We start from the raw sequence: 27405 nt of genomic DNA on the forward strand, positions 1-27405 counted from the left end.
CCTGTGACTCCTGGAAGGGAGCTCGTGGGTAGGCAGGACAGCTTCCCTGAGACCTGGGGGCTGGGGAAGTGACCATGGTGGAGATGATAGTATTAACTCCCACTACTGTCCCTTCCAGCCAGCCAGCCTCGGGGCAGGAGCTTCCCGGGCATCTAATTCTCATTCTTCTCTCCCGTCTGCACGGAAAGACAAGCTCACATGTCACTGCCTGAGACAAAGTGACAATGTGCATTAAGTCAAATTAAATGAAGTAGTATGTCCAATAGCCTCCCTGCTAGTGGCTCTGGCAGCTATACCACACTTCTGTGCTACAGGAAGTTTCCCGGAAGGTCTCACAGATTCACACAAGATCACATTTCCCATAGGGAAGATCTAGAACCCAGATAAAGTCGATATGACCTGGGGACTAATCGGGGCTGCCGAGTTAATTCGGCAACCCGGAGCCCCAGGCTTTTTACTTAGCTACTGATTCCAAGGCCATCTCAGGAATTTTTTTTTTTTTTTTTTCATATAAAGGTTTAGTTTTGGGGGCTGGAGCAATGGCTCCACCCCGCTTGGATGCATAGGCACCATTCAGGCTCACAGCGACTAGAAATGAATACAGTTTGGTTCCTTTTGAACTGGGGGAGCCAAGACAAAGCGGACAAGAGCTTAGGCTCTGAGCGGCTGCTTGCTTTGCAGACTGTAGGTAGCACATCGCCTCCATCTGTGCCTCCCGGAGTCATTCATTCCACAAACACACATTGAGCTCCAGCTAGAGTTAGGCACCGCTGCAGTTTCCAGAAACCCTATCTTTTGCCTCTGGGGGTTGCTAGAAGAGGTTTGAAGCTCCTTAAAGACCTAGCTGTTCGTTATCTGGGACAAAAAAGGGCCGTCTGAAAGGGATGGAGCCTATCGGATGGCCTCAGGCCAGGGCTCTTCAGCTGGCAGGAACAGGTCCCAGGTCAGAGAGGGGCGGACCGGGGCGGGGCGCCCGCCGGGTACTTGAGGTGGCCGCCAGAGGGCAGCCAGGGAGCGCGCCCGGCCAGGGGCGAAACCCCAGGTAAGTGTGGCTCAAGTGGGGTCGCCGCCCCTCCCCCCTCGGGGCCCAGTCTCCCGGGGCCCGGCTGTGTGTGTTTGGCTCCAAGGTGGGGACCAGAGCGCGTGCCCGAGGTGGCCCGGGAGCTAGAGCGCAGATCCTGGAGATGTTGGAACCCGGGGTGGGAAGGTCCCTGAGCACGGCTGGGGCGCGGGCAGGGCCTGCCTCCGAGCTTCCCTCCCGAGCTTGCCCGCCCTCTCTCTCCGCGGCCCGAGACTCCGGGCTGCACGCGAGCTGTCCCGGGACAGCGCCGCGGTCCGCTCCGCCGCCGCGCTCTCACTCCCAGGGTTCGGCCCGCAGCCTGGGGCGCAGGGTGCACCTCGCGCGGCCCCGGGTCGGTTCCCGGCGCCCGGAGGCGCAGGGCCGGGGCGGCCGGTGGGGGAAGGGCGCGCGGGCGGCGCGGGCGGCAGGCGGCGCTGGGGCGAGCGCGCCCGCGAGCGAGTCAACAAGTGCGGAGCCCAGCGAGCGCGCACGTGCGGCGGGCGGGGCCTGCGGCGGTGGCCGGCCCCGCGGTCCCCGGCGCCCCGGCGGGTCGCGGTGGGGTGGGGTGGGCGGGATACAGGGTTTTCAGTGACTGGCGTTGGCGGGGGGGGGGGGGGCGTATCCTGGGCCCAGGACGCTCCACTCGAGCCGGCTGCCGCGTTCATGGGTGGGAATCCGAAAGCACGTGGAGCTCTGGGCGGCTGGAGGCTCTTCTCCTTGCGAGCCGGTTCTGCCTCGGAAGCCCCCTCCCCGCGGTCAGGCAGCTTTGGGGGGCGCCGTTGAGCGCTCCGGATGGCGACCCCTGCCCGCTCCCAGGAGCCTCGGGCCGTCTGTGCACCACGAGGTGGAGCAGGACGGAGCCACCCGATTGATTCCCTACTCCAGTGTCTGACACACCTTAGCGGGCGCCCTGAGTAGAGTGGGTTGCTGAAGGTGGAAATCCTGTCTCAAGTGAGATTTGAGCCGGTGGATGCAGGGGAAAAGTCGCCGTCAGTCGGTTTGTGAAGTGGGGAAGCTTTGATCCCGGCGGCAGCAGAAGGCAGGGGAGGGAAAGGGGCGTCCCTGAGGCCCCAAAGCGAGGCGAAAGCCTCTTGGAGAAGTCTGCCTTGTAGATCAGGCTCGGTCCCGCCCCCACCCGAACAGATTGCGCCCTCCATCACTGCCTCTGAGAGCCTCTTGGCTTCCATCTGAAACAAGCAGAACCGTGAGGTGAGCTGTAAGCTTTGCTCTTACTGTCACATTTTCTCCACAAGTGCCCTGCCAGCCCGTGCAGCAAGCCTTCTATCTGGCATGTCACCAGGGTGGCCCCTGACCCTGTCACTGACCCCTAAGAAATGCTTTTTCTTTCTAAGAAAGTTTCTGGATTTCTGCAGGCCTTTCGGGGCCCATCTTTCGGGGTCCCAGGCTTTCAGTCTTGGGCTTCATTCACACTGCTTTCCAATCCTGAATCTTCTCAATTCCCTACACGGGCATTCTTGTCCCTCCCTGTACTCCTTGATTCAGGTGCTGTTGCCTGAGAAAGCTTGATCCCCCTGCCTCTACTCCCACTGGTCCAGGACCCCCTTCCTGGCTATATCCTTATCCGCTCCTGCCATGGCCGTTCCCGGAGGGCAGCCTCTCTGTTCTGTCTCTGGATCCTCAGCACAGCTCACCCTGTAGGTTCAGCTTCCCCTAAATTTCTGAGAACTCTCTATGCCATGCTTGGAGCCCACTACAAACTAAATCTCCCTCTGAGAGCTGCTTATTCTTTCAGATTCCGGGCCTTCTGCTCCACTAGGCTCAGGGAGGGCTTGGTTACAGGGTGTTCCATGCAGTTTAATCCCGAGCATTCTAGGCTGTCAGCGTCTTGACCGCCTTATCTGTGCTCATTCTGTGTCCTGAGTTGGGCAGTGTATGAAGGGGTCCAGGCCGTCACTGGTTTTGTGTTCTTGAAGCGCCCACGGAGGTAGATATCAAGACTATTGTCTCCATTCTGCCCGTCAGGATGCAAAATCAGAGGGGGCAGGGACCTCTCTGAATCACACAGTTTGTGGTGGGCAGGGCTGAGGTGGAATTCAGCCAGCAGGCTCAAAGCTGTCTTTAGACACAAGGTTTGCTGGTGGTTCCGAGGTGTGTGTGGTCCACGACTCCAGCATCCCTTCAGTATCTGGGCCTGGTGTTCAGGGCATACGGGCAGCTCGGGACTCTCCTGGACCCTGGGAAAAGACCTGATAACAGGCAGATGGGTAATGGGGTCCCTGACTCCAGAGGCTGCCATCAGTCAGGGAGGCCCTGGAAACACGCTGTTTTCCCATCTGGCTTTAGAGTTGTGGAGTAGAGAGCGATGCCAGGGTGGAGCGGTGGGGTGGGGTCCTCAGCCTGCCCTTCCTGAGTTCCCTAAGTGCCCACCCCCTAAGGACGCTTTCAGTTGCCTTTTGAACCTTCAACTAAGTTTCTTTGGAAGGCTCCCTTTCCTTCTGCTGCAGGCCACTGTCATATGAAAATGAGCTCCTGCTGTGAAATCCCGTTACCATAGCAACCAGTAGTGTGAGGCCCAAGTCTCCCACTCCTAGGTCTCTGCACTGTGTGCTTGGAGGGGCCTTTTCTGTGTTTGCTGCCTGAAGAAATTAAATATTCCCCCTTCACTCTCCTTTTGTGTAGATACTAAATTCTTTTGTTTCTTCAAACCAGTGACTTGTGGTACTTGTTGGTGTCCCAGCAGGTTGTCGACAGGCAGTGGGCACACCATCACCTCAGGGGGATGACCCTGGCTTAGGTCACATTTGTGAGGGATGCCCAGGGCTCCACAGGTAAAAGCTGTGCTGCTGTCTTGGATGCTTGTCAGGAAGGAGATACAGCAGGCATTCCAGGGGTGAGCAAGCCAGCTTTCCTCAGCCGCTGTCTACAGGCCTTGTCTACAGACACCACCAAGAACAGGGCATCTCGGAGGTGTGAGGGAGACAAGGATGCTCTGGGCAGTGATCACAAGGCATTAACATAGACCAAGTGTGGGCTGGAGAGATGGCTCAGTGGTTCATATCACTGGCTGCTCTTCCAGAGGTCACCAGTTCAGTTCCCAGCACCCATATGGCAGCTCACAACTGTCTGTAAAACTCTAGCTCCAGGCTGTGGCATCCACACGCACACATGGATACAGGCAAAACATCAGTGCGCATAAAAATAAACACGTCTTTAAAAAAAAAACCTTAGAAAACAAACAAATCAAAAAAAGAAAGAGAAAAAGGAAAAAAGAAAGACCAAGTGCTCCCAGATACAGTTTTCTTAATTGATTCTGCGGTTTTAATTGATTCTGCGGTTTCCTCATTTCATTCTCTACCGAGAGAACTTAGAAGTGTTACATTTTATGTGTAAGAAACTTATGCTCCAGAGAAGTTAGATGTTTGTCAGATAGCACACAGCAAGTACATGATGGAAGTGGGCTTTAGTCCTGGAAAGTCTGTCCTCTGTGGCTAAAATCCTGTGTGCTGCTGTGTGGACAATGGAGGACTGTGATTTAAGGATGAAGGGGGGGTGGAACAGGCTGGCTTTTCTAAGATTCCGGGTGTAGAGCATTAGTTTTCAACACAGTGGACAAGAAGCTACAGTGAAAGGGAACGTTACCAGAGGTTTTAGACTGGCACTGTTAACTAACCAATCAAACCAGAAGGGACTGGAGTCCTTAGAAACTGGGGCGAATGTAGACACTAGAGCTCCGTAGCGGGTCAGCAGCCACACTCCGAGCTGTGCGTGAGTCACACAGGTGGAAATCTGAGGCGGCTACAAGTTGGTATAGTGCTACCCCAGAGGCGGAAGCTGCAGGGCCTGCTCTGCGCTGCCCGGGATGGGTTCAAGTGATCCCCCTGCCTCAGCTTCACCTGGCTTTTTTTTTTTTTTTTTAAATCTGATTGGTCACATGTTCTGTTCATGCTGTCAGAATTTATCAACCCTCCACCCCTATGACACCGAGGACCTTATGCCAATAAGTAAAGACTCAACAACTGAGCTGCGCTCTAAGCCCAGAATCCACTTGCCAGTTTTGGTGTGTCCTTCCCTGTGTCTGGTATATGTCAATAAAATGTACTAAAACAGAAAAGGGGCTGCAGTGAGGCCTACCCTAGTGTGAACAAGCTTCCACAGAAGGCCCACACCTTCGCCTCACGGACTTGACCTAGAACTTGGCTTGTGACAGTGTGAGGGTGGACTTCCGTGTGCTGGAAGGAGTTGCTTGGGGGTGAGGGGAGAGCCAGGGTTGTCTCTGCTTGTGGCTCCTGCACAGCCCTGACTCTCTGTGAGGAGCTTACTTAACTCCTTGCCTTGGGCACTGTCCCCATCCTGCTCCCAGGATGGGCCAGGGGTGAACGGGTGAGGGTACATGTGTGCACCCCGCCTAGTTACCAGGATCGGGTCTTCCTGGGTCTTACAGGAGCCCCAGCCCAGACCTCAGTCCTCAGAGCGAGCCACCAGCGAAAGAGCATTGCAAGGCCCGCACCAGCCTGCAGTGCTTCGAGAGCGCCCCTCTGTTCGCACGGCATTTCCATGCTGCTAAAAATACCCGAGTGCCTTATGTAAGACTGCAGGTACCGTGTAGACGCCTTATGTAAAAGCATTCCCAGACCCTGGACGGGCAGTCACACGTCCCCACGACCACCGTGGCACAGCTGTGAAGCTGCTGGTGGCTTTGCCTGCCCAGGAAGAGAGCTATCGTTGGCGCCCTGTCCCGTCAGCAGTGTTTATGCCTCACCCAAATGCTGGTGTGTTCTCGTCTTTGGGTGTGACTGAGCAATTGAGCTGATGCTAGGCTCTTTGAGAGTTTCCCTCCTGCTGGTGCCAAGTCACTGACTGCCAGGGCTGGTGGTTAGTGCCTTTACCCAGTAAGCCATCTTGCCAATGCTGGTTGGGTTTTTGAAGCAGGGTTTTGCTTATGTAGCCGATTTTGGCCTGGAAAGCACAATCCTGCAGCCTGGGGCTCCTAAGTGTTTCCATCACAGCCATACGTCTCTGAGGCATGCCAAGGCCCTGGGTTCAGTCCCCAGCACCTTCAGAAAAGGGGACTGAGCTGCATTTTGGAAAAGCGTATAGTTTACTGGAAGCAATAACCACGTAAGCTTGACTGCGCCCCTCCGAACAGTGGTAGTGAGCAGCCTGGGAGGACGTAGGTGTTCCCAGCACATGCCCGGGAATGCCTTGGGCTTGTCGGGGGAAGGGAGTGGACTGGTGATCAACGTAACGTGGCGCTTTTTCTAGAAATGTGCATATCGGGGCTGGAGAGATGGTTGAGCAGGGAAGAACACGTGGGGCTCTTGCAGAGGACCCAGGTACAGATCCCAGGGTCCACATGGCAGCTCGTCATCTGTAACCATATGAAGCTCCAATTTCAGAGGATCTGACGCCCTCTTCAGGCTCCCGTGGATACCAGGCACACGTACATGCAGACAAAACACTCATACGTGGAAAACAAAAATAAATAGTAAACACGGAAATGGTGTGTACCTTGACTGTAAAGCACTTGCCTAGCATAGTCAAGGTCCTGGGTTTCATCTCTAGCACACTTGTGCTGCCTGACACTGATATATGTGTACATAATAAACATGCATACAGGCATATAAATAGATATTATACATGTGAAAGAAAATAAGATCTAGTATAACAACTATCATCTGCAGGCAGTACACACGTGATTCAGATGAACATGTAGGCAAGACATATATGTGTGCACATATCTATATATGGAGAAGAATGAAAAAATGACGTGTGTGTCTGAGCCTGCAGGACTTTATGTGCAACACATATGTTCAGGAGCCCTAGGAGGCCAGAAAAGGGCCTTGGGAGCTTAGGACTGGAGTTACGGGTGCTTGTGAGCCACAAATGGGTGCTGAGACCTGATCTTTCTTCTTTCTTTCCTTCTTTCTTTCTTTCTTTCTTTCTTTCTTTCTTTCTTTCTTTCTTTCTTTCTTTGCTTTCTTTCTATCTTTGAGGCAGGTCTCATTTTTGAGACTGGCCTCAAAATTTCCATGTAGCAGAGGATCACCTTAATCTTCTACTCAGCCTTCCTCCATCCCACATACTGGAATTGTAGATTATGCAAGTGCACCACTCTGCTGGGTTTATTTGGTACTAGAGAGCGAAAGCACGGCTTCATGGATGTAGGCAAACAACTCAGCTGTGTCCAAGCTGTGTCCAGCCCCATGCTGCCCATCCCTGTATTTTTAATTAAAATAATGTAATTTTATTGAGGTTTTGTGTGTGTGTGTGTGTGTGTGTGTGTGTGATTAGAAGTCAAACCAAGCACTTTGGACACGCCAGGCCAGCATGCTACTGCTGTCTTTGAGGTATCTGTATTACAGAGTTCCTCCATTTTTAGAGCATGCCTTACCTAGGGTTTTCATTGCTGTGAAGAGACACCACGACCATGGCAGCTCTTATAAAGAAACACATTTAACTGGGGCTGCCTTTAGTTCAGAGGCTTAGTCTATTGTCATGGATGGGAGCATGGCAGCATGCAGGCAGACATGGTGCTGGGGAGATGTTCTACATCCGAATCCACAGGCAGCAGGAAGAAGGAGTGAGCCAGTAGGCCTGGCTTGAGCTTCTGAAACTTCAAATGCTACTCTTAGTGACACATTACCTCCAACAAGGACACACCTCCCCATGAGCCTAAAGGGGCCTTTTTCATTCAAACCACCACAGAGCTGAATATATTTTAATTTTTTTTTTGGTAGGGCTGGGGATTACATATGGGCTCCATGTGCTAGGCAAGTGCTATGCCACAGAGCTGGGATCCCAGCCCTGTATTCTGTTTTGTTTTGTTTTTTGTCTTTGAGACAGGGTCTCCCTATGTATGCCTGGAAGGCCCAGAACTCACTGTGTCGACCCTATCATAAGCCTTCCCTGTCCCCCATAGGAAAACCTCACTGGTTCAGGATCCTTGTCACACACTACCCTTGTGGGCATCCTTCAGTAATGCCTTCCAGCATCATCCTGGACTCCGCTGAGCCCAGCTCTGACCAGCTGCTCATCTGCCTCCCTACAGGCGTCAGCTCCACATGACGCTTGGCTATGAGTGACATGGTCCTTTCGAAAAGGATGCACACTTGTTTGAGTTATAAAAGCAATTCATGCCGGGCATGGTGGTGCACACCTCCCAGCACTCAGGAGGCAGAGGCAGGCGGAGCTCTGAGTTTGAGGCCAGCCTGGTCTACAGAGTGAGTCCAGGACAGCCAAGCCTACACAGAGAAACCCTGTCTCAAAAGAACCAAACCAAAGCAACTTATGTATACTGTGGAAAGTTTAGAAAATACAGAAAGCACAAAGAAAACAAAAGTCTGATTTGCAGCTGGCCTAGAACACCAATATTTCATGTTTAAGAATGGAGGTTTCACAAAAGCTGGGTATGATGGTATCTTAGGGTTTCTATTGCTATAAAGAGGCACCATGACTAAGGCAACTCTTACAAAGGAAAACATTTAGTGGGGGCTGGCTTACAGTTCAGAGGTTTAGTCATGGCAGGAAGCATGGCAGTGCAGAGGCAGACAGGCTGGAGAAGGAGCCAAGAGTTCTACATCTGGATCAACAGGAAGAGAGAGTGAGCTGCTGGGCCTGGTCTGCGCTTCTGAGGCCTCAAAGCCCACCCCCAGTGACACATTTCCTTCAACACCGCCACACCTACTCCAGCAAGGCCACACCTCCTAACTGTGCCACTCCCTATGGGCCAAGCGTTCAAACACAGGAGTCCGGGGAGGCCATTCCTATTCCAACCATCACATTCCACTCCCTGGCCCCCACAGGCTTGTAGCCATATCATAACGAAAAATTCATTTAGTCCAACTTCAGAAGTCCCCATAGTCTCTAACAGCCTCAAACTTGTTTGCAAGTCCAAAGTTCAAAGTCTCTTCTGAGACTCATGCAGTCTCTTAACGGTAATCCCCTGTAAAATCAAAATGAAAAGGCAGACCACATACTTCCAACACACAATAGCACAGGGTATACATTACCATTCCAAAAGGGAGGAAAGGGAACCTAGTGAGGAAATACTGGACCAAAGCAAAACTGAAAACCAGCTGGGCAAGTTCCAGACTCTGTAGCTTCATGTCTGATGTCCAATCCTTTCTGCTTTGTTGACTATAACACACTTGGGCTGGTTCCACTTCCTGTTAGCAGATTTCCTACGACTCTGGCATCTCCAACATCTTGGGGTCTCCAAGGCAATCCAGGCCTCACAGCTTCATGCAATGGCCTCTCTAGGCAGCCATGCAAAAACACAGGTGGCATGCCCAGCACTGTGGAGACTGAAGGAAAGTGGGGAGTTCAGTTCCAGCCTGTGCTTCTCAGTGAGCAGGCTGGCCTGAGATACAGCCAGAACTGTGTCAAAAACACAAAAGGGCAACAACAACAACAAATTTTAATATATTATTCATAGGAGTGTTGGCTGACATGCAACGACATTTTTCTTTTAGTTTGCTCTTTTCATTTATTATTATTTATATATTAAACAAAGACTTAAGTGGTTATGCACGAAATGTCTGTGTTCCCCAGAGTTCAGAGACCCTGTCTTAGTTAGGATTTCTATGGCTATAACAAAACACTGTGACCGAAAGCAACACGGGGAGGGAATGGATAACCTTGGCCTGCACTTCCTGGTGACAGTCCATCACTGAGGGAAGTCGAGGCAGGAGCCTGGAGGCAGGAGCTGATGCAGAGGCCATGGAGGAGTGCTGCTTACTGGCTTGCTCCATATGGCTTGCTCAGCCTGCTTTCTAAAGCACCCAGGACCACCAGCCGAGGTGGCACCACCATGGTTTGCTGGGCCCTCCCACATTCTTCATCAATCAAGAGCACGCGGTGCAAGCCGGTCTATTGGAGGTCATTTCCTCAGTGGTGGTCTTTCTTCTCAGGTGACACTAGCCAAAAACCTATCCAAGGCATGCATCTGAAATAAGGTGTGAGTGTGTTCAAAGAAGCCCCCGGAAGGATGGAGGTGCTTCGTGCGCTTACCCAGCGTTCCTGAAGCGCTGAGCCGTGGGTTCCAGCCCTTTGTAACAGAAAGAGAAAGGAAGCAGGAGGGAGGAGGGGAAATGAGGGTAGAGCTCCTCTCTGCTGGGATTAGAAGAGACAGCAGCTGGAAGCTGCATGCCTGCTGTTCCCTCACACCCTCACATACACACGGGAAGGCCCCGTGAAGACGGAGAATGTGGTCATCCACCATCCAGGAAGTGAGTCCTCACGGGAACCAGCCCCCAGAGAAACAATCGCCTGGTTTAAGCCACCCACCCGTACAGAATGTTATTACGGAAGCCCACACTCTTAGATCCATTACCCCCTTCCCAGTTTTAAAATCTCCTTAGCTTTTGGGTTTGAAAGGTCTTCCCTGACCCAAGGTCAGAAACGTATTCTCTGCTATTTTCTCCTGGTTCCTTTCAGAATCCAGCCTTCCCACTCAGTTCCGTGTTCCTCTCCAGTCTTGCCTGAATTTATTTTGCTTTAGCATGGGAGGTAAGAGGCTTCCTTGATTTTATGTCTGAAAACTTAGCTGGGCCTCCACTGTCCATGTCCACACACATTGTCTTCCAAACTCACAGGTTGCTTACAGTATTTGAGGGTTTTCGTAGCCCCAAGTTCCAGACTCTTTGCCTCATTCCTACAAACCCAGTTCCAAAGGCTTAAGAACCACACTTATCAGAGCAGCGGCCTAACTTCTGGTGCTGGTTTTCCGTTCTGGTAACTTTTCAGGCTGCTTCGACAAAATGCCAACAGAAGCATATTAAAGAAGGAAAGGCTTGTTTGGCTTATGGTTTGAGCTCACAGGAAGGGGGGCAGCAGGGGTGTGGCTGGAGGAGCGGGAAGCAGCTGGTCATGAAGCTTCTGCAGGCAGGAAACAGGAAACGGTGAATTCTGGTGCTCAGTGAGCTTTCTCTTACGCAGACCAGGACCCGAGCCTAGAGACTGATACTGCCCACAGCTAAGAAGGATCTTTCCACCTCAGTAGCCCAGTCAAGGTAATCTTTCACAGATGTGCCCAGAGGCCTGTCTTTATCATGATTCTAGAGCTACCAAGTTAACACAACTGTATAGCCTGTATAGACACACTGTTAAAAATTCAGGGTATAAAAGGCAGATGTTGAAGCTTCCTTCCACATTTTTCAGCCCCAGGTGCAGTAACCAGGGCTACTAGATCTGACGAGTCCTTTCCTCCTTCTGGCTGATGTGGAACATCAGTTTGGGGATAGTATACAGACACGCAAGTTTCCACGTTTTCTGTTTTTCCCTCAGTCTGTTCCTTTCTTTCTTCTGTCACTTTGTTTTTGGTTGTTGTTTTTGTTTTGATACAGAGTGTCCCTGTGTAGCCCAGGATGGCCTGGAACTCACTATGTAGCACAGGATGGCTCTCAGCTCTGTATCCTCCTGTGTCTCCCTACTCCTAAGTACTGGGATCATAGGCACATACTACCATGCCTTGCTTTACTGTCACATATTCTATTATGACTTTATATATGTTAATGCCTGGACATGCAAACTCTTGTTCCTAATTTCCTTGGTCATGCTTGCCTATTTATTCATTATTCTTTATGAAGTCTATAAAAATTTCATTGCATTTTCTACAAGTATCATTAAAATCCCATTTGGAAATGCATTTATGAAATAATAAATAGATAGAGCTTTCCAGTCCAAGAATAGAGTCTTTCCTTTAGTGACGTCCTCATTTCTGTCACCTCCTCTTAGAGCACCCAGGAAAGTTTCATGTTTGTTTTTTAATGGAGGTGGTGTGAATTTCTTCTTAGGTGTTCTGTGTTTTTAATAGAATTTTAAAATTATGTATTAATTTGATGTGTGAATGTGGAAATGGTTCCCTTCTTCAGTGTGGGTCCCAGGGAGGGAACTCAGGCATGGTGGCTTACTGAGCCATCTTGCCAGCCTCATGTTTGTAGGTTTCATTGCTTCTGGGCATAGAATGCTTCTTTTTCAGCTAGCCATTCAACCCTTCTTCCCTCCCTCCCTCTCTGTATCTTCTTCCCTTCCTCTCTCTCTCCCTCCTTCCCTCTCTCCCTGCCTCCCTCCTTCTCTCCCTTCCTCCCTCTCCCCCTGCCTTCTTCCCTCCCTCTCTCCCTTCCTTCTGCCCTTTCTTGTGGTGCTGGGGATGGAATGTATGGCCTCACTTTACTACTGAACCATACCCTGTCTCCTCATTTTCTTGGTGATTGAATATTATTGAAAAAATTTTAAAGTGCTTATTTCTCTTTTTCTTCTTTTCAGTTTTACTATGTCACTTAGGCTGGTCTTGAACTCAAGAACTCAAGCTATCTTTCTGCCTCAGCCTCTAAAGTTGCTGGTACCTCAGTACCCACATAGAAGTTATTAATTTTTAAATAATTGATACAAACACACACACACAAAGTGTATGGACACACATGAGCAGTTTGAACAGACTGATAAGGCAAATGTGAACATGCCTGACTTTACATTGATTTTAGACCTCTCCTTAAACAGATCTGTCCACCCTGTCCCCAGGGGACATGCTGACCGGAATGCTATTATAATCATTAACTGCTCTTTATAGCTTAACCACATAGGTTTATAGCTTTAATGCACTGTTTGATTTTGCATGCATTTGGGCTTTTGTAAGTGGAGCCGTGTGTATTCTATTTTCTTAGTAGCCGCATCGGTGTGTGTGTATACATTCTGGGACTTACTCTAGCCCTGCCTGTTGCTATAATCTCTTTTTTATGACTCCCAGTAAAATGCCCACCTTGTTCGTCCATTCCATTTGCAGGTGGTCACTGGGCTGTTCACCACTTCCTAGTCCATGGCCAGCATTCTTTCCAGGTGCATGTTGTCTCCAAGAGTGGGAGGGCAGGGTCACATACTCTTGTTCCTCAATGTCTGAAGCTCTGCGTGTTCCTCCCAGAATGCCCCCTGCCCCTCTCACGTCCTCCTGTACTCCCATCCTCCACACTTAGTTTATGCTGCTTGGCCTGAGAGCACTGATCTCTCATCATGGTTTATACTGGAAGTTCACTGCCATTATGGGGGAGGGAGGGTGCGTTGTTTATGGGTGATTTGTTTCCTTGTTTACCTTCCTGTACTTACCCCCACCCTGACCCTACCCCCTTTAGGTTCTTATTGACTCCTCAGAGATCTTCATGCATTCCCCGGGGTAGCACTGATCTGACGCCTAGTTCTGTGTTGCAAAGTCTTCTCTGGGATGTGGCTTACACCATCTTAATGGACCAGCTAAAATCCAGCGTTGGTTTCCGGCTGTGTTCTTCTGTGTGTTTGAGACCACACTGCTTCCTTCACAGGATGCCACACATACAATAATAGTGCACAAATACGTTTGTTCTGGTTTGATTTCCGTCCATCTGGTGAGCTCAGGTGGAGGGGCCTTTTAATGTATTTGTTTCTTTATTTCTGAGGAAGCTCAGGTTGGCCTTGAACTCGTGATCCTCCTTAATGCTGGGATTGCAAGTGTATGCCATCACACCTGGCTTCTTTTCCATGATTTGCCTGTTAGGAGTGGAATGGCTTGTTCTTAAGCTAGGTGCAGCTCTGTGCGTGTGCCTGTGTTTGTGTGCGCATGTGCGTGTGTGTTCGTATGTGCACAGGCACCAGAAGTTGATAGCAGACACCTTCCTTCTTTGATGTCCACCTTGGTTGTTGAGATGGGGTCTCACTGAATTTAGAACTTCCTGCTTGAGCTACGCGGGCGGCCAGCAGGCATCTGGCTTTGCCTGTTTCTGGCTCTAGGATTATGGCTGGTTGTTGGGGATGGAACTCATGTCCTCATTCCCGCACAGCCAGCTCTTTGCTCACTGAACCATCTTCCCAGCCTGCCTTGCTTTATTAGTTGAAGCATAGTCCACTCAGAAAGCCGCAGTAGCGCATTTACAAAGTGAGTCACCTATGAGGCCATCTCCCAGGTCACAGAGGGACCTTAGCCCACACGATGGTGCGTCCCTGGGCTGTCCCTGAGCTGAGTCCCAAGCTGGTGAGGTTGGCATGGAAAAGATGTTGGAGCTATGTTCTTAGAGTGGCAGCTGATGAGCCATTATGTATTTACTTATTTCTGAGATGAAGTTTTTCTTGGTAGCTCAGGTTGGCCTTGAACTGGTGATCCTCCTTAATACTGGGATTGCAAGTGTGTGCCATCACGCCTGGCTTCCTTTTCCACGATTTGCCTGCTAGGAGTGGAATTGCTGGTTCCTAGGCTAGGTGCCGCTCTGTGTAAATAATGGTCAGCCCAGAGCAGTCTCCAGGGCGCCTGTTGTAACATCAGGATCTTCTCTCTTCCCGTGGATCGTTGAGTCACAACACGTTTCTCTAGGAAGTTTGTTTCTGTACCGGTCAACCATGTCTGATTTCTGTTGTTCCCAACCAACGTTCCCTGTTGAACACAGTGTGGCCAGTTTTCAACCGGAATGGAAGACGGAGGAGTGGAACGGAAGACGGAGGAGTGGAACGGAAGACGGTGGAATGCGCCTCTCACATTGCTGAGCGCCAGCTATAAGTCAGTTGCCTAACAGCAACCCCCAGTCTTTATTCGATCCTGTTTGAGTCCCTCTGTGTGGCTTTTGTTTATTTTGTGTTTTGATGTTAGGGAGTGAACCTAGGGCCTTCTACATGCTAGGCGAGTGCTCTACCATTAAGTATATCCAGAGAGAGCTGTGTTGACTCTTTAGACAGTTGTATTCTTGGGCAATCACTTGCCAGTGAACTGGAAGGGCTGGAGAGATAGTTCAGTGGTTAGGGCACGTGTTACTCTTGCAGAGGGCCTGGGCTCCATTCCTAGCACATGGGGGCTCACAACTATCTGTAATTCCAGTCCCAGGCCACCTGACACCGTCTTCTGACCTCTGTGGATACTGTGTACACATGTGCTACACATACGTACACAGAGGAGAAACACGGAAACACACAGAATAACAGATCTAAAGAAGGGAAGTGTTAACCGGAGGCTTTGAATGGTGTGCACAGCTTAAATCCAGCCTGGAGAGGCAGAGGCGGGTGGATCTCCACACAGTGAGTTTTCAGCCAGCCAGGGCTACTAGGTGAGACTGTCCCCGATTCCAGGCCAGGTGAGTCACAACCGTCATAACTTCAATGGCAGAGAGCTATCACCCCCGTCCTTCCTCCGAGGGCACCTGCACACACGTACACACACAACTCGGACACTCAGGTAAAACAAGGTCTTTAAAAAAAAAAAGTGAACTGGAGACGTTTGCAGGCAGCCAGGAATGGCCTGGTGGAGCTGTCTTGTATGTTCGAGGCCCTGGGTTTGACCTCAGTCTCCCTCCAGCCTTCCCAAAAGTTAGCTGCAAACTGATTTAAACATCTGGTCTTGGTGTTTTGTTTTGTTTTTTTTCCTTCCTTACTTTAAATTCAGTTCCGAGTTTTAAAACAATTTTCTCCCAGTCCCCTGCGGCAAGCTAATGAAGAACACTGACTTAATTTAGAAGGAGACTTGTAGGAGTGTGTGTTATTTTCCAGACCTCATTTTTGGAACCTAGGCTCACCCATCTTTCTCCTTGATGGACAGCATATTAGGTGAGGGGGTGTTGGGGTCAGGGGTCAGAGCCAGCCGAAGCGGTTCTCCCTCACCATCGCAGGGACTGTGCGTTCAGAAGGTTCGCTGAGCTCCAAGCACCGTCTCATCTGAAAGTAAACGAGGAAATGAATTCTCTTCTAGCTTCTTTCTTTCTTTCTTTCTTTCTTTCTTTCTTTCTTTCTTTCTTTCATGTCATCAAATCACACAGATTAGTGACAGGGAACGACCCAATTTCCACAGGCTTCTGAATTGTCACAGCGCTCGCCCTTGTTAATGTCAAGGTCTGGGAGAGTATTTGATCAAGGGGAAGGGACCACGGGTGAGGCTGGGAAAGGAAAGGTCAGAAATGAATGTGAAATCATCTCCAGACCCCATGGTAAGCAGCCGGGGCTGTGTGGCAGCTCACACAGCTGGCCATGTTGTTCTGGGGTTCGTTTCCCAGTCCCTGATGACCCCTTTCAGAGCTGGTAGCTGTGGTGGCCTTTCTCCAGGCTTTCTCTTTCTGCTTCAGGGCTTCCTCATTTCTCAGAGTCCCTGACCCTCAGCTTAGGCACACAGACTTTTCTCCCCTTGTGGGGACCCTGCACGTTTGACCAGAGCCAAGCAGAAGCCAGGCCTGATGCTCAGGAAGTCTGTGCCTTCGTCCGTGTGGGTGACCATAACCACGTACCACACACCTGTGCTTCTCGTCACTCCGGAAGCTGAAGCTGCCTGGGCAGATTCCCTTCGCAGACGGTGCCTTCAAACTGTGTTCGCGAGGTGGGGAGGGCCATTGACTCCAGTGGACATCTTAGGCTTTGCTGTTGCTTGCTTGCTTGCAGTGCAGGAGGAAGGGGTGGAGGATGAAATCCAAGGCCTCACTGTGCTATGTCCAGCTTTGTTTCTTTTGTGTGTGTGTTATGTGTGTGTGTGCACGTGTGCATATAAGCTAGAATTTGACGTTAAGTCTCTTCATCAGTTGCTCTTCACCTTATTCTTTATTTTTTAAATGTTTCCTCTTATTTTTGAGATTATAGATGTAATTACATTATTTTCCCCTTCCCTTTCCTCCCTCCAGCCTCTCATAAACCCCTACTTGCTCTCTTTCAAATTCATAGCCTCCTCTTTGCAGTAATTGTTGTTACATGCATATATGTGTATGTATATGTATATGCATTTCCAAATACAACCTGCTTAGTCTGTGTGATGTTACTCCTACGTATGTTTTCCAGGCTGACCATTGGATAGTGGATAACCAGGTGGTGTGTTAGGCCCAGCAAGAGCCTAAATATACGAAGGTATAAAGAGAACCCAGGAAACTAACATCCATCGATGCAAAATTGCAAGAGGTTCATTCTGACCATTGCACAATGGGGTCACCCCTGCTGGTCAGCAAGGAGTGGCACCGGGAGACAAAGACCTTAGGTTTTTAAGACAAGGTGGGAGGAATTCTAGGGGTTGCCTTCTTGGCAGTTCATGATTGGATAAGGTATTTAACTTTTAAAATAATTGGTTGGTTCTGGGCACCCTTAGGTCTGAGCAGCCCTGTAATAAATATCTGATCTTCAAGTCAGTTTGGAATTTCCTGCCACATGAGATATAGCCACAGTTAAAGGTGGGAGAGTGATTAACTCATCCCGTGTCTGTTCTGAGGAGTCGGGGTTACAGGCTTTGGATCAAAGGTCAGGAGAAGGATTGGGGCCATTTGGCCCAGTTTCCAAACAAAGCTCATCTCACAGGCGCCAGCCACTGATTTTCTCTCCATTTAGTAGAGATCTCTGCTTGTTCTCTTCCTTATCTCTGCCCTCACAGATGGCTAATGTCAGGAACTTTTACATTCCTTGGCTCTCTGGAGAAGCACTAAGACGCTTTAATTAACATGGGCTTAAAACTTGAAAATATAAGTTATAAGGCAATTAAAGAAATATAGGTTACAAAGTTAGTCTAATTCTTTCAGGTATGCTCCTGGAAGACTGTTTCTCTCACCCTCAGCATTCCTTAGTTGCCTGAAGCTCTTTGTGGAGGGTTGAGGTCTCATGAGCTTTCCCCATCCATCCACTTTGGGTTGTCCTTGTTCAGCTCATGTTTAGGCAGTCATGTTGGTGAGACCTCCTTATGGATAAAGTTTCTAATGTTTCTAGAAGACACAGTCTCACAGCAAATTCCCTGATCCTCTACCCCCTTCTCCATACTGTTCCCTGAGCCTTAGGCGGGGGAGTGTTTTGTAGATGTAGCCACTGGTACTGGGCTCCACAACTCTGCATTTTGATTGGTTGTGGTTTTCTGTAATAGTTTCCATCTGTTGTAGAGAGAAGTTTCCTTGATAAGGGGTGAATACTACACTTATATGTGGACACTAGGATCAATGCTTAGAATGCTGTTAGGGATTATGCTGGTTTAGGAAAGTGTTGATTGTAGGTTCTTCTTCAAGATCCATGTCTTTATTAGCCCTTCATAGTTGGCTAGGTTTCCAGTACCAGGCATGATTTCTCTCTGTTGAGCAGGTCTGATATCCAATTATAGAACTGTTGCTTACCACCAAGATGTGTGTGCCACTACTGCAGCCTAAGACTTATCTTGGGTTGCTGTGGTTCATATGACTCATAACCGGGTAGGACTCTTGGTTGTTCCCTCCTTTGGAAGCTTGCACGACACCTACTTGTATTGTGAAGCTAGTTTTCAGGTACCTCTGAAACTTTTGTGTCTGAAGTCTATGGCGTCTTCAGCAATAGGGACTTACCATTCATTTCTGAGAGACAACCAACAACAGCAATAAGGAATAAGGAACATTCCTTTTTTTATAAATGTAAATAAAATAAGGTATAAGGAATCATACCATCAACAATTCATCTTTGAAAGAACTATAATACATGAAATTCTATGTATAAATGTACATATATAATTTAAATGAGATTTTCTCATCTGGGCTGACAATCTTCCCTTTAGGAGCCAAAGACCATCTAAGAAGACCGCCAGTACCAGGCATGAGAAACTGCCTTTTGAATTGTTGGTCCAAGAAACTCCGTAAATACCATATTTTTTGAGATGGAACTTGTTGGTTTTGCTGGGCTTGCTGGCCAACAACCCCCAGAAGTCCTCCTGTGTTTGCACTAACCCCAAATGGGATTACAGATTGGCTCCATCAATGGCCCCCATGGGTGCTGGGGACCCAAACCCAGGTTATCATGCTTCATGGCAAGCATTTTACAGCTGGGTTTCTTCCAGCTGCTGGGGCATCTTTTATAGGATCATTAATCTCCCTCATGAGGGTCCTGCCCTCATGGTCTGATCACTTCCTAATGCCTTAGGGGTTCCAATGCCAGTGTCATCTGATCCTAGCCTTCCCTCGGGTACCACTGAATAGGTTTCCGCTGTGAACATCTTGCTTGGCTAAAGCTGCTGCTAGTTGTGGACACGGTGGGTGAGCCAAAGTCACTTCTGTAGGCTGGGAGCCATCTGGGGAACCGTGTGAAGACAGCTTTGGGCTGAGCAGTTTATTGTGGTAGTTTGCTGACAAAGGATGTAAAGTACCTTGTTTTAACTAATGATAGCTGGTTTGCCTTTTGTTTGGGGGAGATAGGATCTTGCTGTCAGCCAGGCCGGCCTGGAATTTATAGTCCTGCTCAGCCTCCTTAGTGCTGGGATTATAGGGATATGCCACCGTGTCTGGTTAGTACTGTGATTTCTAAGTGGCTGAGACAGAGATGCCCCCAGAGAAACAGCTCTTACGATTGTGTACAGAAGTGTCTTGTAGCCTAGGCTGCCTTTAGACTCCCGCCTCGATCGTCAGGCTCTGGTGTCCAGGGGAAGTAAATCACGCTTGGTAGATCTGGAAACAATAATTTAGCAAAATGGAATAGTTGGGAATACAAAGGCTCCATATGAAATTGAAACTGCCATTGTGGACGTAAAAGTCTTCACCCAGCACACACAGTGAGGTCAAGTGGAAAGAATAGGCCGTAGGCGTCGAGGATGCAGCTGGGTGCTGATCCTGCGCTGTGCAGGCCTGATGTCCAGCGTCGAGGCCAGGGCGGTAGCCCAGTGCAAGGTCAGAGGCTTGCGCTCTGGAGTCCACGGCCTTTAGGAAGGATCACCGCGTGACACTCTCAGATGTGAGCTTTACTAACAGATGCAGAGCAGAGACCCTTAGGGTGGTGGCTTTGGCCTGGGGGACAGACGGCATGTGGAAACAAGTCAGAAGAGGCTACACAGCAGCAGAGGGCTCAGCTGGAAACAGAACCTGCCGGGTGTGGTCAAGAAAAGACATGTTTGTAAAACATGGTAGGTGGAAATCCCTGCAGGCTATTTGCAGGGGGCCGCCAGAAGGAACGGGATCCTAACCTACGTGCAAGGTCAGCAAGAGCCACCTTAGGACAGGAGTGAAGAGTCAGATGCCTCTGTGGGGGAAGGGCTGGACCCGGAGAGGGGCTAGGCCTCTGGTCTGAGGATATGGGCCAGTGGGAGCACAGCCGATGGGCTCACAGGAGGAGGGCTCTGGCTGGGGTTTTCATCCTGATTTCTGTATCCTCAGTGGCCCTCTATGAACCCCACCTTCCTCATCTGTAAACTGGGTATGGATGGTACTGACAGCAGGCATCAGAAGTGCTCTCTGTCCATGGGGATGGCTCGTGTTCATATTAGGTGTCCCCAGTTTGCCCCAGGGGTGTCCCTTTGCACCTGGAATCACTGTGAATGGGCTTCAGAACCACCATTGTCTGGTCACAACGGCGTTGCATGGCCCCAGTGCTCGCCTGGTTTCTGGGGCAGCTGAGCAAGCTGAGTCAGACTTGATGCTCAGCTTAATCATGGTGCTTCTGGAGATGGCTCTTTGGCATGGTACCTGTTTTCTTTGATCCTTGATTTTTGTTGTAGTTTGTTTGTTTGAATAACATTTAGCTCCCGATTTGCCTCCACATAAATACATCCCCCATCACACACTGACTTAGTATTAGGGAGAATGATGCCTGCCTATATCCTGAGTTTATAAGCAGAGGCAATCAGAGGTCTGCCCAAGAACAGCTGAGGGTGTGCAACCTTTCCCAGCTCCCCCGGGAGAAGAACTGCAGGGTGTGTGTGTGTGTGTGTGTGTGTTGTGTGTGTGTTGTGTGTGTGTTGTGTGTGTGTGCTGCGCGCGCACTCAAACTTTCTGCCCTGAGCTCTGTCCTCAGCCTCAGTCCTGCCATGTCCTCGTTGTATGGCTGGCACCATTCAAGACTGCTGCTGAGAATGTGTCTTTGTGTCTTGCAGTAGCAGGGTCATAGAATTCTGGGAAGCTGATCCTGTGAGCTCTGCTGGTGCGTTCTGGGAACATGGACCCTAGGCTGCTGCTTTGTGCTTCTGGGATGGTCCTGGGGGCAGTCAGCAGGGGAAGGAACTGGGCCCTCAGGTGGCAGAGGCAAACTGGGGGTGTATGTCTGTCCGGTGAATCCGTCTGTAACCCCGTGAGGCCACATAAGGGACACACAGAGGAGGTGTCCCAGGACACCCTCCTGGTCTGCAGGCTCCCCAGCACGTGCGGCCTACTCACCTCATGAAACAGCACAACAGCGCAACCACTCCAACCTGCTTGACTTCAAGCAACAGCGCGGATCTCTCAGTCCGTGAGTCAAATGAGGTTTCACTGATCGGGGCTGTTTACAGTGAGCTATGGTTGCTTTCACACTGTGAGTTGTTCTTAAAATCTAACCCATCTGTCTCTGAGCTCACTTGGAACAGGGGTCTGGAGGCAAGGAGCTAGCTCAGTTATACAGTGTACCAGGTCATTTCACCTGGGATGCTCGTATTCAGGAGCATCCCAGTGGCCAAAACAAGTCACATGGCCAAACCTGAAGTCAGGGGTCAGGGAAGAACATCTCCCACCAGACCAGCACATCGGGACATGGCTGTTTAGTATTTTTTCAGCGGTGAAAAGCTGAATGCAGTAGTCAGCCTTCTCTGGTGAGTGTCATTCATTCCCTGAGTAAATGTTTATTGGGTATCTGGAGTGTGCCAGGTTCTTTTGCTGCCAGTGAGAGAGCTGGGTCTTGGCTTCTGGAATTTAGATTTAAATAATGGGAGAACACTCTGACAGATAGGTTTGTTACCTAATGTGATAATCACTACAAAGGAAGATTACAGAGCACAGGGCTACAGGTGGCAAAGAGCCTGACCTTGTCTAGGGAAGGAGAGAGGGCTGAGCTCAACTGAGTTAAAGTTTCTTAACAAGTAGGCAGCAAAGTTGGACCTGCTGGTACACACTAGCAACTCCAAAGCTGAGGCAGGAGGATTACAAGTGCAGGGTTAGCCTGGGCTACATAGTGAGACCACAGTTCAAAATATATATATGTGATATAATAATCAATGAAAAAAATTAGTCAATAATCCTTAGGAAGTTTATGCTGGGCTGGCAAGGTGGCTCAGAGGGTAAAGTCACTTGTCACCAAGCCGGACAACCCAAGTTCAGCTCCCAGAATGCACATGGAGAAGGAGAGAACCAATTCCTGCACGTTGTCCTCTGACCTCCACATGTGTGCCGTGGTGTTCATGTGTGTATGCGCCCATGTAAATAAACAAATGTTAAGCAAAAACACAGGAAAAGTTTAACAAGCTTACTGCTAGGTATGGGGTGAAACAGAGGTGATGGAAACTGTCAATCAAGTCTTACATCCTAAAGAGCTGTCCTTCAAAAGGGGCTGGGGAGAAGGGGCTGGAGAGGTGGCTCCCTGGTCAGGGGCGCTTCCTCCTCTTCCAGGGAACCCTGGTTCTAGTCCCAGAACCCACATGGTGACTCACAACCCTGGGTAACTCTGGGTCCAGGGGCTCTGGTGCCCTCTCCTGGCCTCTGCAAGCACCAGGTCCACATGTGGTGCACAGATAGAGATGGAAGCCAAACACCCGCACACACTAAATAAATAAATAAACAAATAAAGGAGAAACGAAACATTTCAGATAAGTTATTTTTTTAAAAAATTAAAGAATTGGCCAGGCCAAGGTGGCATATGCTTTAATCTCAGCACTCACGAGGCAGAGGCAGATGCACCTCTGTGAGGTCAAAGCTATCCTGGTTGCCTGGTCTCCAGAGTGAGTTCCAGGACAGCCAGGGCTACACAGAGAAACCCTGTCTCAGAAAACAAACACAAAAACAAGAAAGAAAAGAAAAGAGAATTGAGAAAAATTGTCGTTAGATATTCTAAGAAAGTCTAAAATGAATCCTTGGGCTGTACTATAAAGGGTACTGTAGAGTGACTCAAATCCATGTGAGGAAATGAAGAGCACCTTGAAAGGCATAAATACATTTTGTTTGTAGTTCTTCTATCTGATTAATAAGACTACTGTATAAAGAAGCAATTATAAAACTGCTAATAGGCTTATGCCATAAAAAGATAATTTCTGTGACAGTAATAACTCAGAGGAGAGAGGAGGGAAGAAAATTAAGTCATGTTTCACTTAGCAAGTACAGGCTGGGAGAAGTCCAGAGCTAGGCAGCTGATCACTGTGTGGACAGCACAGAGTGTACACGAACCGAGAGGGCTCCAGCCCCTGGGTGATGCAGGTTAGGAGACCACTGTTGTGTATGTGCTCCATGAAGCAACACTGTGCAGCTCACGACCGTGTGGCACGGCAGAGCTGTTGTGTGTTATTGAGACTAAATCAGTGTTAATCCAAGCTAGGTGGTTTTAAATTAAAATGGTAATTGAACAGGATGGGGATGTCGCTCGGTGATAAAGAATTTGCCTAGCACGTGCACAGCCCTGGGTTTGATCCCTAACATATCACATCACACACACACAATCAAAACCAGTTAGGAATTAGCTTAAAATGTAATAAAAGATTAATGATTAATGGAAACTTATGCAAAAAATATCTAACACAAGGTCCAGTGGTGAAAGCACTTGCCTCCAAGCCTGACCACCTCAGTAGGAGGAGAGAAACAATTCCTGAAAGATGTCCTTGTCTGACCTCCACATGCATGCCATGGCACGCATGCTTGTCCGTGCACACATGTGCACACGTAGACAGTATACGTATACAGTACCTGTAAAGTGTCTATGAAACACCAGACGGAATAGACTCTAAGACAAAAGCTGGCTTGGGGGCGTCGGTCGGCGCTGGAGCGCTTGCCTGGGGCTCACGCTGCCAGCACCGTGGTAGGAGTGGGACGTGGGCCCCCACAGAGAGGTGTCTCAGTGGGTGGAAGTGCAGAGGCGAGGGCTTGAGTCCACTCCCCAGCACCCGTGTAAGAGCTGGGCGTAGCCACGCATGCCATGACCCCAGTGCTGGGTGGGTGGCACAGAAAGGAGGGTCTTGGGAGTCAAGGAAGAGCCTCACTTCCTTGCCCAATGGAGAGCTTGAGGCTCATCAAGAGAAGGTAAAGAACGTTAGGGAAAGATATCTGATGCCCTGCTCTTGGGCTCCCCATGTGTCTGTGTATGCACAGTGAGAGTGCACACGCACATTACACACACATTGTAACGGAAATGAATAACGACACTTAAGATGCTAAAAAGCCGATCTACTAGGAAATTATAACACTTGTAAGCATATACTTACCCATAACAACCCCAAACTTCAGAGAGTAAAATTAACAGCAATAATGGGGGAAACTAGGGGATTCAACAATGATAATTGTAGATTTCCAGATCTTTCTCTTTATTTATTTTTAATTTTTAAATTTTATTTTATCTTCGAGATAGGGTCTCACTAAGTAGGCTTCACTGGCTTGGAACTCTCTATATAGATCAGGCTGGACTCTAAATCACGGAGATCCACCTGCCTCCGCCTCCCGAGTGCTGGGATTAAAGGCCTGCACCACCACCACCTCCCAGCTCTGTTCTAATTTTTGGAACAAGGTCTTCTATGGCACAGGCCAGCCTTGAACTTGCAGTTCTCTTACCTCAACCTCCTAAATGCTGGGAAAACAGGCACGTGCTACCTAGACCCAAGTCCTTATTTGCAATGATGGATGCGTATGTAGGCTGAGGATCAGTAAGGAAATAAAAGACTTGGCATTATAAACCGATGAGGCTTAACAGGTAGAGTGCTCCGCCTGGCTCCTCACAGGTATACATGAAGCATTGTCCATGTGAGGCTGAAAAACACATCTCAGTGAATTTAAAGGAACTGAAGTCATACAGAGTATGTTCTCTAGCTATGTTGGGATGTAAGTTAGCGCACCAAATCTAAGGAAATTGGGGGATTCACAAGGATATAGAGAGTAATTTCCTCCAAATACTAAAAGAAGGACTCAAAGTGAAATTAGGAAGCGCTTGAAGGCAAAAAAGAAAAGAAAGAAGGAAGAAAGGAAGAAAATGTAACATTTTAACGCTTGCAGAGGCTGGAGAGCTGGCTCAGCAGCTGAGAGCACTGGCTGCTCTTCCAGAGGATGGGGTGCAGGTCCCAGAAGCCACTTCAGGCTCACAACTGCCCTGTAACTCCAGCTCCAGGGGACCAGATGCCTCTGGCCTCCTGGGCACCTGAACTCACAGACACATATACACATTCAAATAATTAAAAATGAAGAAATCTTTAAAGACTTACAGAATATATGGCTGTGGGTGTCTATATTTAAAAAGGCTGGGAAAAGGCCTTAGGTCAATAATCTTCGGCTATAAGAAACCAGCAAAGGAAAAGAAAACTAAACCCAAAGCAAGCAAAGGAGAGAAGTAATAAAGATTAGAACAGGAAAAAAAATGAAATAGTGAATAAAAAGGTCATGTATTGTATGACTCCATTTATATGCAGCACCCAGAATATGCAAATCCACAAGACAGAAAGTAGATCAGTCTTTTCCAGGGGCTGAGAAGAGGGATCGGAGTGACTGCTAATGCTTTCTTTCTGGGGCATTGAAAATGCTCAGAAATTCAACACTGGTGATGGCTGCACAGCCCTGTGACTGCAGAAACCCACTGAGCTGGAAGCTTTAGAAAGGGCAAGTTCTGTGGTTTTTGAATTGTATCTCAAATGGTGCTAAAAACAACAACAACAGAAATTTAACAGAGATAATTAGGTGAAAGGGATTGCATCAGGGCCCGGCAGGCCTGAGGGGAGAGCGTGCCAGTAAGGGACAGGCAGAGGCCCTGGTAGGTAGGAAAGCTTTGGTGTTATACAGCAGCAATAGGAAGCCACCCACTGGGGCGATTTCAAACCTTGGCTGCAGGCGAGGACTGGCCTTTTGAGCTCACTGTGATGGCAGCTGAGGATCTGGGGAGGCAGCAGCTGCCCAGACACAGGGAACTGCGTTTCAGAAGGTTCGGTGTTCAAGGTCACCCTGCTAGTTGGAGGCAGACCTGGCGCCCTGCCTGGTACACAGACCCCTGCTCCTCCAGGTGCCGGTCAGGATACCCCCAGGTCCTCCTCGCTCGGGGTGGCGGGAAATGCGTGCCATCTGAGGCAGGCTGCTGCGTAGCTGTGGCTGACCTGGGCCGGTAGCAAATGGTGGCGATCGAGCAGAGCCAGGGACTCACGGTCCAGGCACTGGAGCAGCCCACAAAAGCTGACGTCAGTCTGCCCATCCGGACCCTGAAGGACTGGTGGGGCATGGGTTCTGGAGGGAAGGCCGGCGCCTGCCTACTCTGTGTCTCCTGGCCGGACATACGGCTCGGTCTCCACCCGTCCTCCCAGTCCCCGCTTTTGCTGCTGGAGATCTAACCCACAGCTTCAGGCTCGCTGAGCTGTACCCTAGCCCTACTGTTCCCCTCCCCCAGTTTTCCAGGTTATTAAGGTAGAGACTTGGACTGAGGGGGCTGGGTGGTCACAGCATAAACTCAGAGCTTCTGGGGCCATCCGCCTGGATGCCAGGTTACCTTGTTTTAAAGCCCCCCCCCCCCCCGCCCTTACGTGGTAAACTCAGCATTCCCATTAGTCTGCTGTGAGGGACTAACTGCACAGGCTTCTGTCCCTTGAATTCATTTGCAGACACAGCTTTCCGTCTCTCCTCCTCCCCTTCTTAGCCCTTTACTGGGCGGGTAAGATTCTAGAATATCGAAAGTCTTACTACCTTTGCAAATTGTTAGTCACCCCCGGGAAAGAAAGGCCTGGCCTGTATCCTTCCGTAAAACTGACTGAAAAGGCCCCCAGTCAAGCCATGTCTCCTTTCTGCCTGCTGATTGAGATGCAGAGCCCTGGTGATCTCGGAATAAATAGGCTTATAACTGGGACTGAAGGGGACGGGACTGGCTGTGAAGCCCGCGTGAGGGGCACCTGCCCACACTGCCCTGCTGTGTCCTGGCTTGGCTCATCCTCCTCTTTCAGCTGGCCCACAGGCGCTGCATGCTGTGCCACCCTTTCTATGTGGGCACAGCGGTGTCAGGGGGCTGCCAGGACCAGGCCCTTCGTGCTGGGGGCCGCGTCTCTGGTCCTGAGCAGTATGATTGATCTTGGCTGGGTTTCCTCCCTTGCTGGGAGAAGCAAAGCATAGAAGTTCTCCAGTCTGCCGCCGCTCTCAGACATCAGAGGGGGACAGGGACAGTCTGAATGCAGATGTGGGCTGTGAGGGCTTTTTTCACTTAGAATCCCTGCGGCATTTATAAGGAGGCTGCGCGGCTTGCTGTATCATTATTCATGGCCTGGCGCTGTTGTCTTTCTAGAATGTTGCCTCCAATCCTAATTGCCAGCCGTGTGCACGGAGCTGGTGTCGGCCCACACAGCCACTAACCCCTGCATTTAGCTTGCTGCCGCTGAGTGGGGAGTGGGGGCAGGCTGGGTTAGAGGCACTTAATAGTTGATAAAACCTCAGCGTGGCTGGGCAGGGAGGGGCGGCTCTGAGGGCCGTTTCCCCCTTTCCAGGAGCGAGCACCTTGGTGGAGAGCCTGGCTTCGGTTCGTTGGCACCCCGTTCCTCCCAAGGCCCTACCTGTACTCTGACCCTTTCAGGC

General features: G+C 49.8%; 1 protein-coding gene across 2 annotated transcripts in view; it reads left to right on the forward strand.

Annotated features, from left to right (window-relative positions):
* Window positions 1-939: 939 nt before the first annotated feature.
* Window positions 940-27405, forward strand: part of Rph3al (rabphilin 3A like (without C2 domains)) — a 137973-nt gene continuing 111507 nt past the window's right edge. Inside the window, exon 1 of one of the 2 annotated variants that reach the window (XM_060387283.1) lies at window positions 940-1042. The gene's annotated coding sequence lies outside the window, so the exon portion shown is untranslated. Of the gene's footprint in view, window positions 1043-10905; window positions 11032-27405 lie in introns of those variants that run through there. The other variant, XM_060387285.1, reaches the window with a different exon arrangement.

This window comes from Meriones unguiculatus, chromosome 7, assembly GCF_030254825.1.
Source record: "Meriones unguiculatus strain TT.TT164.6M chromosome 7, Bangor_MerUng_6.1, whole genome shotgun sequence".
Lineage (NCBI taxonomy): Eukaryota > Metazoa > Chordata > Mammalia > Rodentia > Muridae > Meriones > Meriones unguiculatus.